Source organism: Lissotriton vulgaris, chromosome 3_1 (assembly GCF_964263255.1).
Source record: "Lissotriton vulgaris chromosome 3_1, aLisVul1.2, whole genome shotgun sequence".
Classification (NCBI taxonomy): domain Eukaryota; kingdom Metazoa; phylum Chordata; class Amphibia; order Caudata; family Salamandridae; genus Lissotriton; species Lissotriton vulgaris.
Genome location: NC_141689.1, coordinates 1619698344 through 1619714949, shown reverse-complemented (window position 1 = coordinate 1619714949; position 16606 = coordinate 1619698344). Strand labels below are relative to the sequence as shown.

The 16606-nt window shown below is 51.8% G+C and overlaps 1 non-coding gene across 1 annotated transcript; it reads left to right on the top strand.

Annotated features, from left to right (window-relative positions):
- Nucleotides 1–1204: 1204 nt before the first annotated feature.
- On the top strand, nucleotides 1205–1308 carry LOC147728261 (U6 spliceosomal RNA). Its single transcript, XR_015309653.1, has one exon. It is a non-coding gene; the product is annotated as a U6 spliceosomal RNA (small nuclear RNA).
- The last annotated feature ends 15298 nt before the right edge of the window (nucleotides 1309–16606 follow it).

Sequence of the window (16606 nt, the reverse complement as noted above, 5' to 3'; positions counted from 1 at the left end):
CTTGCATGGGTGGGGTCCTTCGGCCATTCCACCCGGATTTCAGGGTGTCGGTCTTCACGAGGTGCGTTCAGGTTTTGGCTTCCGGGCCCGAGTTTCGGCTATTCCCGGTCTCGTACTGGTGCTGCCGCTCCCTTTTTCGCCCCTATATCCTGGCTTTCGGCCATCTCACTCCAGGGGGTTCCCTGGGGGGGGGGGGGAGGGGGCTGTCGCCTTGGGACGTGGCTGTCACGGTTCTTGGGCTCTTCGGGCTTGCTGGCCGGTGTCCGGTCTTGCTGCTCTTGCGGACCTTCCGCGGAGTCCCACCTTCCCGACAGGTTCGGATACCTACTCCTTCCCTTGTCTACACTGAGGGGTTTTCTGGGACCATGGGTTGGCCTGTGAGGCCGGACTGCGAGTGGGGGTTCCCACTCTCGGTTGCGGGTGCTTCCGTTGGGCTTGCCTTCTGGCCCGTGGGTTGGAACTGTGCTCCTGACCCGCCTGGTGGATCTTCTTCGCCGGGAGGGGGTCTTGGTGTTCCCTGTCTGGACGTGTGATACATCTCGGCCTCGTCTTTTTCGTGGGTGATGCGTCACGTCAGGCGGTGTCTCTCCTCCGTCGGCTCCCTGCTCTATGTGCGGTGGTCCCTTCGGTTCCCGTCTCGGGCTTGTCCTCCTTCGGGGGTCGTGTGCCTGGACCCGGTACTTCCCTCTGGTTCAGTCAGGGGGGGGCGTCCTTTGGCGCCGGGTCGTTTGGGGGTCGTTGGGATCTCCTGCAGTCGCGCAGCTCCTCGTGCTTCGGGTGTTGCTGGCAGTCCTCCTGGCCTGCCGTCTTTTGCACCTGTGCTTCAAGGTCCCCATGTATTGGTCGGGTCAGTCGACCTGATGGTGTATGTTTCGCCGGTCCTGTCCCTTCGGGCTGTCTTTCCCCCGGGGTCCGACTATGTGGTGGCGGATCGACTGAGTCGGATCTTCCTTGGTTGCCTTGTCTCGCCCTGACCCCGGTGGTGTTTCAGCGCCTGGTGCCTCGACTCGGTCTGCCTCCGGTGGATCTGTTCATGGACGGGGACTCGGCCCTCCTGCCCAGGTTCTGCTCTCTCCTCCCGGGTCCGGGTGGATGCCCTGTCTTTCGCTTGACCTTTTCGGTCTGCGGTACGCATTTCCCCCATTCCCACTGATACCACGGGTCCTCTGCTGGATTCGCTTGGGCAGGGCCGGGGTGCTTCTGGGTGCTCGCTTCGGCAGCACATATACTAATATTGGAACGATACAGAGAAGATTAGCATGGCCCCTGCGCAAGGACACGCAAATTCGTGAAACGTTCCATATTATGGTTCCCGGCGGGGTCCGCCGCCCCTGGTACCCTCTCCTTTTGCGAGCTGGCGGTTCAGGCCTACTGGCCGATCCCGGATCTTCCCGTTCCGTGGTTGGGTCCCCCGCTCCCGGAGTCGGTGTTGAGGCGGCTCCATCTGCTGGCCTGACTCCTTCTGCAGGCCTGGTTCTTGAGCGGATGACGCTGCTTATTATTTAGTGTTTTATAGAGCGCACAGCTACCTCCGACGGAGGTGTCCCGGCGCTGAAGACCTTATCTCAGAGGGGGGAAGGGGGAAGGAATGAGAGTTTAGATCTGGGAGAAGAACCAGGTCTTTAATTTTTTTCGGAAAAGGGGTTCTGAGGTGGCGAATCTTAACTCTGTGGGTAACTGGTTCCAGAGTTTAGAGGTGACAACGGCGAAGGCCCTTCCACCCGTACGTGTGAGACGAAAACGGGGGGTTGAGATTAGGCGTAGATTGTTGGATCTGAGGTTACGCTGTGAATGAGAGAGTCTCAGTCTGCGTCGGAGGTATGCAGGACCACGGTCATTGAGGGCTCTGAAAGCCAGGGTCAGGGCTTTGAATTGGATCCGCATTTTTATTGGGAGCCAGTGAAGTTTGATAAGGTGGGGGGAGATGGAGTGTCGAAAAGGAATATTGTTGATTAATCTTGCCGCTGCATTCTGGACTCTCTGTAGCTGGTTGATGAGATAGGCGGGGGCCCCTAAATACAGGCTATTTGCGTAGTCCAGGCGGGAGGTTATCAGGGCATGGACTACTGTTTTTCGGGAGTCAAGTGGTAGATAGGAAATGATTTTTTTTAACATGCGTAGCTTTCCAAAGCAGGCAGAGGTTACTTTACTGATTTGGGTTTTGCAGGAGAGAGAAGTGTCGAATTGAAATCCTAGGTTTCGGGCCGCTGGGACCGGCACTGGGGGAGGGTTTAGTTCGGATGGCCACCAGATATTGGGGGGTAGAGGAGATTTTTGATTAAAAAATAAGACTTCAGTCTTATCAGTATTGAGTTTTAAATTGTTCTCGGCCATCCATGAGGCGATCTTTACCATGCAGTTGCGGAAGTTGTCAAATGATTTTTCATCATGGTCTTTGAAGGAGAACACCAGTTGTGTGTCGTCGGCGTAGAAAGTCACCTTGACTCCACATGATTCAACAATCTTTGCAAGAGGTTTAAGGTACACATTGAAGAGGAGAGGGCTCAGGGCAGAGCCCTGTGGGACTCCCCAGGTCAGTGGTTTTTTGTCAGATAGAAACGATCCTAGCATCACTTGTTGGGTTCTGTTATTTAAAAAAGATTTTACCCACAGGAGGGGGGGGCCGCCAATCCCTGTCTCTTGTAGGCGAGTCATTAGTGTGTCATGTGAGATGGTGTCGAATGCAGCGGACAGGTCGAGGAGGACCAACATGGCCTCCTCTCCCCTGTCCGAGCATTCTCTAATTGACTCAGAGACTTCAAGTAGTGCAGACTCGGTACTAAAGTCCGGTCTGAAGCCTGACTGGGTGTCATGAAACAGGGAGTTAGATTCTAGATAGTCTGATAGTTGGAGTTGGACTGCTTTCTCTAGTACTTTGGCGGGTTTGGGCAAAAGTGAAATCGGACGGTAGTTACTCAGACAAAGAGGGTCCATACCTACTTTCTTTTGGATAGGGATAAGTAGTGCATGTTTCCAGGCTGCAGGGACAACACTGGTGGAAAGGGAGGAATTCCAGATTTCAAGAAGAGAGTCGATAATTAAAGGAGCAATGTCACTCAGGATTGAGGCTGGAGCAGGGTCTAGAGGAGAGCCCGACTTGCAATCCAGAAATAATTTCGTAGCTTGTTCCTTAGTAAGAGGTTGAAATGCTGTAAAGGCCGGAATATGATTTGTGTCGGGACTTTTAGTGTTGACCGTACCATTTTGTTGGATGGTGGCTGCAATGTTGATAATTTTCTCTTCAAAGAAGTTTGAGAGATTGTCGCATAGTGTTTGCGACATGGGGATAGGTGCAGCGAGGGCATTGGGCTGAGTGAAGTCTTTGACTATGTTGAAGAGTGTCCTGGTGGAATTCTTAGCTTTGACAATGGTATCCGAGAAGTACGTGCTCATGGAGTGGTGTTTGAGTTTACGAAACTCTTTAAGGCCTTGTTTGTAGAGCGCCTTGGCTGCTGGGTCATAGCTCTGTCTCCAGAGTCGTTCAAGCTTCTTACACTTGCTTCTATGTGTCCTGAGTTCTTGTGTGAACCAAGGGGCAGAGGGTTTTTGCCTGTTGGAGGTGAGGGGACGCAATGGGGCTATTTTTTCTATTGCAGAAGTGAGGTCATTATTTAGTGTGCATACTGCGGCGTCCAGGTCATCCAGAAGAGGGCTGCGAGTCGTATCATATATTTGTTCTAAGGCTGTAAGAGAGAGTTTGTGCCATTTTCTGCCTTGAGTTCTAATGGCGGAGTTGTGTTTAACAATGTGGGGTAGGGAAATCTCAAAAGGTACTAAGTAGTGGTCAGACCATGTCAGGGGTAAAGGGGGAAAGGTTGTAAGTTTCTCATGATTAGAGAATATGAGGTCGAGGGTATGCCCAGCGACATGAGTAGGGCCAGATACCCTTTGTGATAGATTAAGATTTTGCATTGAGTCCAGGAGAAGAGCAGCGCGATTGCAGCTGCTGACGTCTACATGATGGTTGAAGTCTCCCAGAACAATGAAGTCAGAGTGTTTGAGAGAGAGATCTGCTGTAATTGCTAACAGCTCTTGGATGGCAGATTGGGAAGAGTTAGGGGGAACATAGGCCAACATCCCTGAGGAGACGGCAGTGGAGGAGTCTGAGATGGAGAAGTATAGAGCTTCTATAGGTTTGGCGTTAGTGATTTTCCTGGTGGTGATTTTTAAGTGATTCCTTAAAATTACCCCTATTCCTCCTCCTGGTTTGGAGCCTTCGCGGCTGAATCCAGAGAATCTGTAGCCCGGTGGAATAGCTAGAGCGATGTCAGGGTTGGAGCTGTCTTTAATCCAGGTCTCAGTTAGGAAAACTATGTCCCAGGGTGAAGAGGATAGTAGCAGCCAGATGTCATTGCCGTGGCCTGGTAGTGAGCGGCAGTTTACTAGTCCCATAGAGTAAGTTTTGGAAGGGAGGGGGTTGGGGTTGGTGTCAGCTGGTTTGCGTGGGCAGGTCCAGATGGGGTGGAGTGAGAAAGAGCAGTTAGGGCATTTATGTGAGAAGGGGGTGGGTAGGGGAAAGCAGCAAGGTGAGGGGGAATAACAGGATGACTTACCTATGTCCATAAGTTGTGATTTGGACCAGGTTAGTATCTGGGCGGCCGGAGGACTGGCAGCATGGCAGGCCCTAGGCACGGAGCTGGCTGCTTGCTCGGGGTTGTTCTTCTGGGGTTGTGGTTTTGCTGCTGGGCTCCCGCAGGTCTTCCACATTCTCTTCCTGTGCCCGGCACTGGGCTTCCTTCTCGCGTTGGTGCGGTCGGCTTGGTGCTGACCCCGCCTCCCTGGACCCCTTGCGGGTCTTGGATTTCCTGGCTGTGGGGTTTTCCTTGGGCGCGGCCCCTTCTTCCCTGTGGGCCCGGTGGGCTGCCTTGCGGGCCTTCCGCAGTCCGGTGTTCGGCGGGCTGATTTCCCTGGTGGCTCGCTTGGCTCCGGAGTTGGTTTCTCCGTCGCCCTCGGACGCTCTGCCTGTCTCCCCCTTGGGTTCTCTCTCTCGTTCTACGAGCTCTTCAGGGTCCGCCCTTTGAGCCCCTGGCCTCGGTGGCTTTGCGGTTCCTCACCTTTTAGGTGGTTTTTTCCTGGTGGCAGTGGTGTCTGCTGGGCGGATGGGCGTGCGGGGGTCGTGCCTCCGCTCCCCTCCCTTCTTGCGGGTTTTGCCGGACAGGTTGTTCCTCCGGCATGTCCCCCGTTTCCTTCCCGGGGTTCCTTCCCTGGTGTCCCGGGCTTGGGTGGTGGCTTTTCCGCCTTTCCCTGCCGACAAGGTTCCTCTCTTGTCCGTGCTGGTTGTCTGGCGTGCTGTTTTGGCTTCTCTTGAGCACACGTCTTCCCTTTTTCCGGTGGGATGGCCTGTTTGTATCTTTAGGTCCGGTTCGTTCGGGCCACTAGCCCTCTCTTTCCACCTTGAGTCGCTGGCTTACACAGGCTATCATCCTTTCCTATGCTTCGCTGGGTTCGGTGGTTCCGGCGGGGGTCCGGGGTCGGTCCACGGGGAGTGGCTCTGTGTCCTGGGCCCCCTTCATGGGGGTCTCCTCTGTGGAGATTTGTCGGGCGTCGACGTTGTCGTCCCCCACCTTGTTCATGGAACACTGTCAGTCCCGGGGGACTTCGCTGGGGCCGTTCTGAGTGCAGGAGCTGCGGCTCCTGGTTGGCCTCCTTTTCCTTTCTGTCTTGATTTCAGGTTTCCTGTGATCCCTGTTTTCTTTTCATTTATTCTAAATCAACCTTGTGTTGGTTTCTCTGCATCACCGTGTGGTGTTGTTCTTATGGTGGTCAATGAAGCCTTGTTGGCTTGGGTATTTGCTCACTATGTAAATCATGTGGCGAGGAAGACTTACGAGGAGGTAATGCCCCGGTTACTTACCGGTAATCTTCATTACTCCGAGTATAGTCTTCCTCGCCACATGAGTTCCCTCCCCCCCTCCCTGTCTAGCTATCGGCTTCATTGTTTGCTTGGTAGTTCAGGCTGTTGGTTGGGCCGGCCCGCCTCTTATAGAGGTCAGGTGTGACTGGTCGGCCATGTTGGGAGGGGGTGGGAGGCTTTTTTTTGCTTTGGAGGGTTCTGTCGTGGAGCTTATGCTCACTATGTAAGTCATGTGGCGAGGAAGACTATACTCGGAGTAATGAAGATTACCGGTAAGTAACCGGGGCATTAGCTCCTTTGTTTCACTAGGTGATGTTTTTGCTGCCTAAATGAACCCACGCCCATCAAAACAAGCATTTACAATGCAATAGGTCCTGCATTTCCGAAAGTTTAAGCTATTAGTGTTGTGAATGACAAAGACTTTTATTTATGGTTTAAAAACCAACACATAAATAAAAGGCATTGTCATTTGCAATGCCAATAGCTCAAATTCACGTAAATGCGAGACCTATTGCTTTGCAAATGCTTTTTAAAATATGCAACTGGTGAAGAATTGCTCCAGCATTTTTTAGAGTTATCTTTGCAGTGAGACAATGTAGGCCTCTTACCTCCTGTTCCTCTGAAGTGGAAATGAAGCTTACAGGGTAGGGTTATTTTAAACTGAGGTGGCATGATGAGCAAAAGAACGATGGTTTGGGATGGTACCTCAGCTATTGCCATTAGCTAAACAAATTGCAAGCATTGCTCCCATCACCTTTTGTGTGTTTCATGTGCAGCCCAAAGTAGCAAGGGTATGCTCAGACGTGGGCCCCATGCTCACTGTGTCACTGGAACCAAGCTGTACCCAGCTAACTAGGGTAAAACCGGTCCTGGGTTGCTAGTGTTCTGGTTCAGGGAGGATCTGACCTGGCGGAGCAGGATCAAGACTGATTTGCATGTGGCTGAGTCCAAACTGAGGTGGCATGAAGAGCAAAAAAATTTTGGATTGGGATACTACCCCAATTAAATGCCAGAGGTTAGACAAATGGCAAGCCTTCCCACCATCACTTTTTGTGTATTTCATTTATTTTACTAGACCCATAGTGAGGACCTGAGGTGATGCAACTCATCTGGATATACAGGAGAAGCGCCACTTTGCCTTAGTCAGTGGATTCGAGTTCCTCTCATAAGTGTCAAGCTACATTATTAGGAGTTCGCAATAGGTGTGTTGGCAAATACTATCATAAAGGCTGGAATAAGGAAATGAATCAATTTTGTGAGATTAGGTCATCTAGAACCTATGTGTGTGAAATACCTGAATCTCTCATAGATAATCACTCAAATTGGAGAATGTTCACTCAAAGACCCTACGATGTATATGGTTAGTGGGACCAAGATTGGACTCTTCACTAGGGTGACCTTCAAGGAAATTGGCTCCCAAGTATACCAGTATAGTGCAATGTAGGTGATAAGTTACCTTTCAGCTGGATTCTAACGAGACTGCACCCAACACAGAAAAGGGAAGCGGGACACCTAACGGTTCAGAATAACAAACAGAATCCATTTCAGAAGCAACTGTCACTAGACTAACTCTCACCAGAATATTCTATCTCTTGGCAGATACAAGACCTACCATCCAAACAGCCTTTAAAACAATCACATTCTGTCATATCATTACCATGCTCTTCCCGGGAAGCCTCTTAGGCCCCAAACTGCTGCCCTGAACAAGGATTGGCAAATCCAAAAGATCTCGCCTTTGGGACCTATTGCTTTTGCCAATGGTTTTAGCAATATATTACTGTATGTACATTGCCTATTTTACAGTAAAGACTGAATTTCTTAACAACTGTAAACTCTATTTGTTTTAGTGCAATTTTGATTGCAATTGGAATTTGCTTAAATATTCGCAAAGCAAAAAGCTATTGGCTCTAAAAGGCTGAACTATTGTGTTTTCCACTGCTTGTTTGGTACATATGAGCTGAATCGCAATAAAGTGCCTAGGGAAATCAGGTTGTGGACGGGTGTTCATAATGGGGCACAACCACGTGTGCTGTAGTTGACGCTTTAGGCAGTGCGAGTCAGTGGGTCATAACAGTGTTCAGATTGCATGCTCATCCAATCCTTGGTCTCACTTTAATGTGCACATAGTGATAGTCCCATATGTACCATTTGTAATTCCCAATTCTAATTATTTACAACAAAATCATTGTTCTTACTCATTTATATCAAACTGCTAACAGGCACTTTCAAAGTCAGGAGGTTTGGCTTGATTTAGGCATATCTTTGTTGTTGTGTGATATGCCTAGATTAATTGGCAGAAAACTCACAAAAAGACACTTAAATGCTGGTCAGCAATCATGCTCTGTAAAGCACAGGATTATAGTTCACATTTTAAGTCACACCCTTAATTACTTAGACCACACCCCTTTTAGAGACTCCCCTCTTTTTTCATCTTGCTTTAAGCATTCTGGTCAAAAATAGGCCTTTGCCTTCAGACAGTTAAAAACTATCTCGGAGGCAAGACCTAAAAATTGTGATGTAAATCTGTGGAGTCAAATCTAAAGCCTGTGGAGTTGGAAGAAGAAGTGGCAACTTTGCTGTTCTGAGACACTTTGTAGGCAGCATCTCTTGGAGAGCAGAAGAACACCTGGTGTTACTTGCCAAAGGCAGGAGTCATGCACTTCAATGAAAGAAAGCTGAGGGCATGACTTCCTCCACTGTAACTTCCCAGGCAGTGGTTGTAGGTCCTAGGCATCTTGGTGCCACCACACCCCTTTAGATGCAGAGCTGCAATACTCGTCTCCCGTCAAAGTTAATTCAAGAGTAGTGCAGGTATTTTGCACCCTTGCAAAGCAGATACAAAGATCCTTAGCTTCTCTGGGAGTCAAGCACAAAGGGAGAAACATGGGCAAGAGACAGCAATGTGGAGCACTAAGAGGGTGGAAGCAACACAAAGGGTGGAATCATGACAGGCGGGTGGGGGAAGCAACACAGGAGCATGGGTGTGGAAAGCAACTCAGGTCACAGCGGGGGCAGCAAACTAATGGGGAGTGAGTCAGTGCTGTGTGCAAGGGAAATAAATGGGTTAAAGCAACCAGAGTGGGCAAGGGAGAAGCACACAGACAAGATACTGCAACACAGAGTGCACAGGGCAAAGAGAAAAACACTAGGGAGACAGCTGGAAAACAAATGCACTCTGAGAGTTCATGTAGAAAAAAAGTACTACTTTGTTCAGAGGGCAACGGGACAAGCACAAGCTCCTTGACCCAACCGTGGAGATTAAGGACTTTTACTCTTCATGATTCCCGTATCGGACCCATCTCCTTCCTGAGATATGTCTAGTCCCCTTTGACCATTGACCTCCTTATGAATCATAGAGCATTTTTGAAGCGTACTGATGAGCATGGCTCTTCCTTTCTCCAATTTGAGTCCCACCCAGCTCTTAAGAATGCAGCAATCCAGAAAGCTGTCTGGGGGCCTCTCTACTTCCACATTCTCCTACAGCAAGCCCACAGCCTCCCAAAATGGGAGCCCAAGTTCAACCTGATGACGGCCAAGGGGGAGCTAAGCACACATCAGTGGGCCTTTAAATAAGTGTGTCAGTAGGCCCCGCTCTTATGTAAGAGGTAGCCAATCCTAGCAATACTACTGATTACCTAAAACAGTATGCTGCCACAGCAATGCTCGTGCTACTTAGGGTGAAGAACTACTCCCCTTATCCATATCTGTGAGGGTATGTGTTGTGTGCCCAACCTGGTGTTAGCAAGACCGCAATCCATGAGACAAGCCTAGGTCATGACATACACACATGACCCGTGTTTGCCTGTGACCAAATATTGTTACCAAGGATCCAGCTATCAATCAATAAATCAAGGTTTGTAGAGAGCATTACTCACCCGTGAGGGTCTCAAGGCACTGGGGGAGGGGGTGTGAGCAGCTCCGTTGGTCACCCAAAAAACCAGGTCTTGAGGTCTTTTCTGAACTGGTGCAGTGTAGGGCTTCGTCAGATGTGAACGGGGAGTTTGTTGCAGGTCGTGGCTGTGTGCTCTGGCCCAGTGGAAGTGAGGGACGTGGCTAGGGTGAGTTCAGCTGAGCGGAGTTTTCTCTGGGGGCGAGGAAGGAGAGTCGTTTGTTGAGGTATTGGGGTCCAGTGTTGTGGAGGGCTTTGTAGACATATGTGAGCAGTTTGAAGGTTATTCTTCTTTCAATGGGAGCGAGTGGAGGTCGCGGAGGTGCTGAGTGATGTGGTCATGTTGTGGGATGTCGAGGATAAGTCTGGCTGGGGTGTTCTGGACAGTCTGGAGTTAGAGGAGGAGTTTTTGGTTGATTCTGGCATAGAGAGCATTTCCATAGTCCAGTCCGCTGGTGATGAGAGCATGGGTGATGGTCTTCCTGGAGTCGGGCGGATCCACTTGAAGGTCTTGTAAAGTATGCAGAGGGTGTTGAACCATGTGGAGGACACAGCATTGATCTGATGGGTCATGGTGGGTGAAGAGTTGTGTGTGATACCGAGGTTGCTTGCATGATCCTATCACTGCATCTGGGGCACTTGGGGCAGGCACTTGCGCCTGTTACAATGTGAGGGACTTTTCCATCCCAACATACCTGAAAAATAGCATTGGAAGGACACAGGTAATGTGTCCATGCTCCACGAAAACGACAAACACAACAAGAGGAAGGAAAGCCCCCACAACTAATAGGAAGCAAGCAAATGAGAGTGACAGTCAAGCCAATGAATTGCAAGCAATGGGTGGGCGGTAAGCCTACTGTAAGCTGCTAATAGCAAAAGACAGCTCATAAAGTATCTAGTAGAGGAGACCTAAAAACTGTTATCACTTATCCTTCATGCAGTGTCTAACGGGGTCAATAGGAGCAATCATCCATGAGTTTTTCACTCTCCTAATTAGCTCTCGTCTGGTCAAAGCAGATTTTCAGTTGTTCATTTTCGAAGGAAGGTTCACTTACAATCAATCAATCAGTATTTATATAGTGCTGCTAATCACCCGATAGGGTATTCAGGCGCTTGCAGGTCCCAGAGGCTCATCCGAACAGCCAGGTCTTGAGGGACCTTCAGAATTCTGGCAGAAATGTGATGGTCTGGAGCTGCATGGGGAGGCTGTCACAGCCTCCCAAAAGCGGATTCGAGTCTCGGCAGGGATGCATCCTGTGATTCTGGGCAAATCACTTAATCTCCCCATGCCTAACAAAATGAACGTGTCCATCTGTAAGGCAACTGGTGCTCATGTAAAGCACTCTAATACATTTGTGTCTAGTTTGCGTTCGTGTGTGTGTGTGTGTGTCTGTGTCTGTGTGTCTGTGCCTGTCTTAAATTTGCATCATTTCTATATGGGGAGCCAGTGCAGTTGTCTAAGGTGGTGTGTGATATGGGTTCATCGGGGGAGGTCAAGGACGGGTCTGGCTGTGGCTTTCTGTATGGTTTGAAGTCTCTGTAGGAGATGTGTGGTGATTCCTACGTAGAGAGCCTTGCCACAGTCCAGTTGGCTGGCAATAAGGGCCTGTGTCACTTTTGCATCTAGTCTGCAGGGGTAGCCTCTTGAAGGTCTTTCATAGCATGCGCAGAGTGAGGAAGCAGGCGGAGGCAACGGCGTTGGTCTGTGACTTCATATTAAGCTTGTTATCAATGATGATTCTGAGGCTTCTGGCGTGGTCGCCGGGTATGGATCCTGTGGTCTGGGGGCCACCAAGAGTCATTCCAGGAGTTGCTGTTGTTGCCAAAGATCAGTACTTCTGGCTTATCTGTGTTCACCTTCAAACAGTTTTTCTTCATCCAGTTAGCGATGCTTGTTCTGCATCTGTTTAAGTTGGTCCTAGTGGTGGTAGGGTCATCAGTGAGGGAGATGATGAGTTTGGGGCCGTCTGCATTGACTAATAAGTTGAGACCGTGAGATGTGATGATATCTGAAAGAGACACGTTAGTGATAGATTCATTACGTTAGAATAGCCCCAGTTGTCAGGCTGGATCCGGAAAGTTTCGCTTAGCAGTACCCCTGCGCGTCGGTAGGTGGCTTCTTGCAGCTCTAAGCTTGTCATTGGTGTCGTGAGCGCCAAGATGACGTCACGGAGACTACTTAGGTGCCACCCATGTGCGCTGACGTCAGTTCTTTCTTTTTGAAAGCGCAGATCCGGATTGAGCACATACCTCAGTAATTTTTTGACTACTTTTTGAGACTTTGTCCTCTCATCTCCTGGTGCACGTAGGGATGCCCTGATTTAAGTCTTGTGGGTCGTGCCGCCATAACATGCCGGTGGCGGACCCGCAAGATGTGTGCCTCTACTGCCTGGAGAACGATCATGATTCCGGGGACTGTCGAGACTGTCGAACCATGGCCCTGAAGGCCTCATGGGAGTGGTGCAGGAAGTTGCTGGAGGTCTGGCACTCCTCTCACCGCCGCTCAGGGCCTAGGGTCCATTCGCGGGACCGGAGCCACCGGACCCATCGCTCCTCGGGCTCTAAGTCTTCGCCTTCAGATTCCGGTAAGCAACTTCATAAAAAGAAGTCAAAGAAGCGCGTTCGCTCTCCGACGTCCCCCCGTCGCTCTCCAGAGGCAGAGTGGAGAAGTGTGGCTCACTCGTTATAGGCGGCAGACCCTGAAGAAGAGATCAGGCCCGGGACCAGGGTTCAATTCCCGACGCGGCAGGGTCTAGGATCAATGTCCGCGGACTCTATAATTCTCGCTTCGGTGCCTTCTCTAATCATGGGCCCCACGCTGCAACTCTGGGCAATAGCTTGCTTAATCTCCACAACGGCCCCACCAGCGCTGGGATGCCTGGCTCCGCCCCTCACAGGGAGAGCCAGGAAGGGTTCCACAGCCTAAGCGCCGAGATACCCTCATGGGTCATTCAGCGCTATATAAATTAATAACTATAATCAATAACTATAACTGGGGTTCCCGGGCCTAACCGCTATACCCGGGTCGGTCGTCGACTCCCGAACAGATGCAAAAGTTTCTTGCTGCTATGGACCGCATCTTTAGGCCCCAGGATTCCACCAGCACGCCTTCAGGCCCTGTGGTCCTGTGTCCAGATCCTGTTGGCCCGGCGGCACCGCCACCAGTGCTAGTCCCGGCGCCACAGGATCCTGCGCTGCTGGCTCCGGCCCCGGCACTGCGAGGTACAGCGCCGCTGGCTCCGGCCCCGGCTCTGCCCTTGCCTCCGGCCCCGGCACCGCCCCTGGCTCCGCTACAAGCGCTGCACTGGGTGCCGTTTATCCCTCCCCGGCTCCGGTTCTCGGACCATTTTGTTCCGACCTGGGAGCCGCATTGGGATATGGCTCTGGCTCGGCCCCGACCGACGCTGCTTGCCCCCTCTCTGGCCATGCCGCTGCAGCCGGCTACCTCTACTCCGGAGCCAGACGAGGACTAGGACAGCTCTGAGGACCCCCTTGCCCGGCAATGTGACTATGAGCAGGATTGGGTGGACGACCTTCAAGATGCGGGCGAGCTTGATGTGTCTTCTGTCCCGGGGTTTGCCTCTCCTCCGCCTACTATGGAGGAGGGCGCTTCCTATACCATGTTGCTGCATCAGGTAGTGGAGGCTTTCCATCTCGACCTCCCTATGGTAGCCCTTTAGACCAACCTCCTTACGCAGGTGCTCCAGACGGCATCTTCGTCATCGGAGCCGCTGCTCCCTTTCAATGAAGCTCTCACCAAAGTCCTCCTGGGCACTTAGTTGTGGCCGGCCTCAGGGGCGCCGGTGGATAAAAACGTCACCAGGGGTCTTTGCCCTGCGTCTGGCGACCCCGCCTCCTTGACCACTCATCCCACGCCTGAGAGCCTGGGCATTCAGGCCTCGACGTCGCAGAGTGCCTCTCCCATGGCTCTGCCGGATAAGGACTCTAAAAGGCTAGACCAATTCGGCAAGAGGTTGTTCTCCTCAGCCAGCTTGGGGTTGCGGTCAGATAATACCGCCTGCTTTTTGGGCCGTTACTGCCACGCAGTGTGGGATTCGGTAGCTGAGGGCTTACCTCAGTGTTCTGAGGAGGTCCAGGCTGTCCTTTCCCAAGCGATTGTGGAAGGCAAGGATGCGGCGAAGTTTGACATCAGGTGTGGTTTGGACACCGCTGATTCGTTAGGCAGGGCGATTTCCACGACTGTGGCGTTGCGGCGCCATGCCTGGTTGCATTCCGCTGGGTTCTCACCCGATGTCCAGAGCTTGCTCATGGACATGCCCTTTGATGGCTCCCGCCTCTTAGGTGATAAGGCCGACAATGCCCTGGAGCGTTTTAAAGTCTCTTGGTCCACAGCCAAGTCTTTGGGTCTTTCCACGAAGAACCCTGCCATGCCGGGGTTCCGTTCCTTTCGTGGCCAGGGCAGGGGAACCCAGGCATGCTCTTCCAGCAAGCATGTGCAGAACCAGCCTCAGCGCGGCCGTGGATTCTGCAGGGACGGGTCGGGAAAACAGCGGTGGGTCAGTCCTCTTCCACCCCAGCTGCTTCCGCCTCTAAGCCTTTCTAATCCGAGCTTCACGCTGGTGGGTGGCAGGATACGCCTCCACCACTGGCGCGAAATCACATCGTACAAGTGGGTGCTGCAGATAATCGGCCATGGTTATGCACTCCCCTTTCTGTCCTCCCCTCCTGCCATGCCGCCTCGGCACTACCGCATGTCGGGGGATCATTTGATTCTTCTCCATCAGGAAGTCTCGGCCCTCCTGGCCAAGGGGGCCTTTAAGCGCGTTCCTGGGCCATAAGTAGGACGTGGTTGTTATTCCCACTACTTTCTGTTCCCCAAGAAGGAAAAAGGGGGCCTGCGCCGCATCTTGGATCTTCGGGACGTTAATCGCTTCCTCCGGAAGGAGAAGTTTAAGGTGTTGACTCTGGCTCAGGTCCTGGCTGCCCTGGACCCTGGAGACTGGATGGTAGCGTTGGACTTGCAGGACGCTTATTTTCACATCCCCGTCCTGCCGGCCCACCAGGGCTACCTGCGGTTCATGGTAGGCCAGGAGCGCTTTCAGTTTGCTGTGCTCACCTTCGGCCTTACCAGCACCCCTCAAGTGTTCACAAAAGTGTTGGCGGTGGTCGCAGCTCATCTGCGCAGGTCAGGGGTATCAGTATTCCCCTACCTCGATGACTGGTTGTTGAAGGCGGGCTCACCCCAAGCAGTCGTCACCCACCTTCAGACTATGGTCGACCTCCTGCATTTGCTGGGGTTCTCCATCAACTAGTCGAAGTCGCACCTGAGTCCCTCTCAGAAGCCCCCTTCATCGGAGTTGTTTTGGATACGATGCATTTTCGGGTCTATCCTCCTGATCAGTGAGTCGGGGATATTCAGGCTATGATTCCGATCTTCCAGCCTCTATCCTGGGTTTCAGACAGGATGACCCTCAGGCTCCTGGGCCTGATGGCCTCTTCAATCCTGCTGGTGGAACTTGCCAGATGGCATATGCGGGCTCTGCAGTGGGATGTGAAGTTCTAGTGGGCACAGCACCAGGGCAACCTGTCCGATTGTGGCAACACCGATCATGTCCAGATCTCGGAAGGCACTGCGCGACATCTGCAGTGGTGGTTTACAAATTGCGATTGGGTCAATGGCAACTCCCTCTCCCTTCCCCAACCAGAGCACACAGAGGTGATGGATGCGTCCCTCCTGGGATGGGGAGTCCACTTGGGAGAGACAAAGATCAGAGGTCTTTGGTCTCCGGCGGAGTCCCGGCTCCACATCAACCTTCTGGAGCTGCGAGCGATCCGACTTGCACTGAAGGCATTCCTTCCCTTTGTCCGGGTAAGTGTAGTGCAGGTGTTTACAGACAACACCACCGCCATGTGGTATTGCAACAAACAGGGTGAGTGGGGTTGTGGACCCTATGTCAGGAGGCTCTGCGCCTCTGGACATGGCTGGAACATCAAGGCATTACCTTGGTGGTTCAACACCTGGCAGGTTCTCTGAACGCCAGGGCGGACGAACTTAGCCGCTGGTGCATGATGGATCACAAATGGCGTCTGAACTCGGACGTGGCACAAGGTCTCTTTCTGCAGTGGGGAGAGCCTTGGTTAGATCTATTTGCCACCGAAAAGAACGTTCAATGTCATCAGTTCTGCGCGTTGGAATTTTCAAGGCGGCACTCGCTCATAGACGCCTTTAGTCTCGAGCAGAGTTGCGGTCTACTGTACGCTTTTCCGTTGATAGCACTTCTGCCCAGAGTGCTAAAGAAGATCAGGCATGAACTGGGCTTGAAGAGTATGGTAACTTGAGCTAAGCAGTTTGAGCAATGGATCCCCTGATCCGTCAGCCTCTTCGGGAGGATGTCCTGTCGCAGCAGCAGCAGGGGGTGGTGCTCCACCCGAACCTGTCCAGCCTCCACCTCCATGCATGGAGATTGAGCTGCGACAGTTGACGGCTTTCGACCTTCCTCCCGAAGTCTGTAATGTAATTCTGGCAGCCAGGCGTCCCTCCACTAAAATGGTATATGCCTGCAGATGGAACAAATTTGTGGCGTGGTGCACAGCGAAGACTGTGGATCCCCTTTCGGCCCCTCTTTCTGAGGTTCCTCTGTTTCTCCTCTCTTTGGCCCAGCAGGGCTCTGCTCTGGGCACTATCAAAGGCTACCTCTCTGCCATTTTCGCCTTCCTGAGGCTTCCTGATCAACCTTCTCTTTTTAATACCCCGGTTGTTAACCGCTTTCTCAAAGGCATTACACACACGTTTCCACCCGTGCCTTTCATAATTCCTCAATGGGACAAATCTTGTCTTGACTTTTCTGATGTGTGCTCCCTTTGAGCCTCTTCATAACTTTCCTTTCCATCTTCTTACTCTA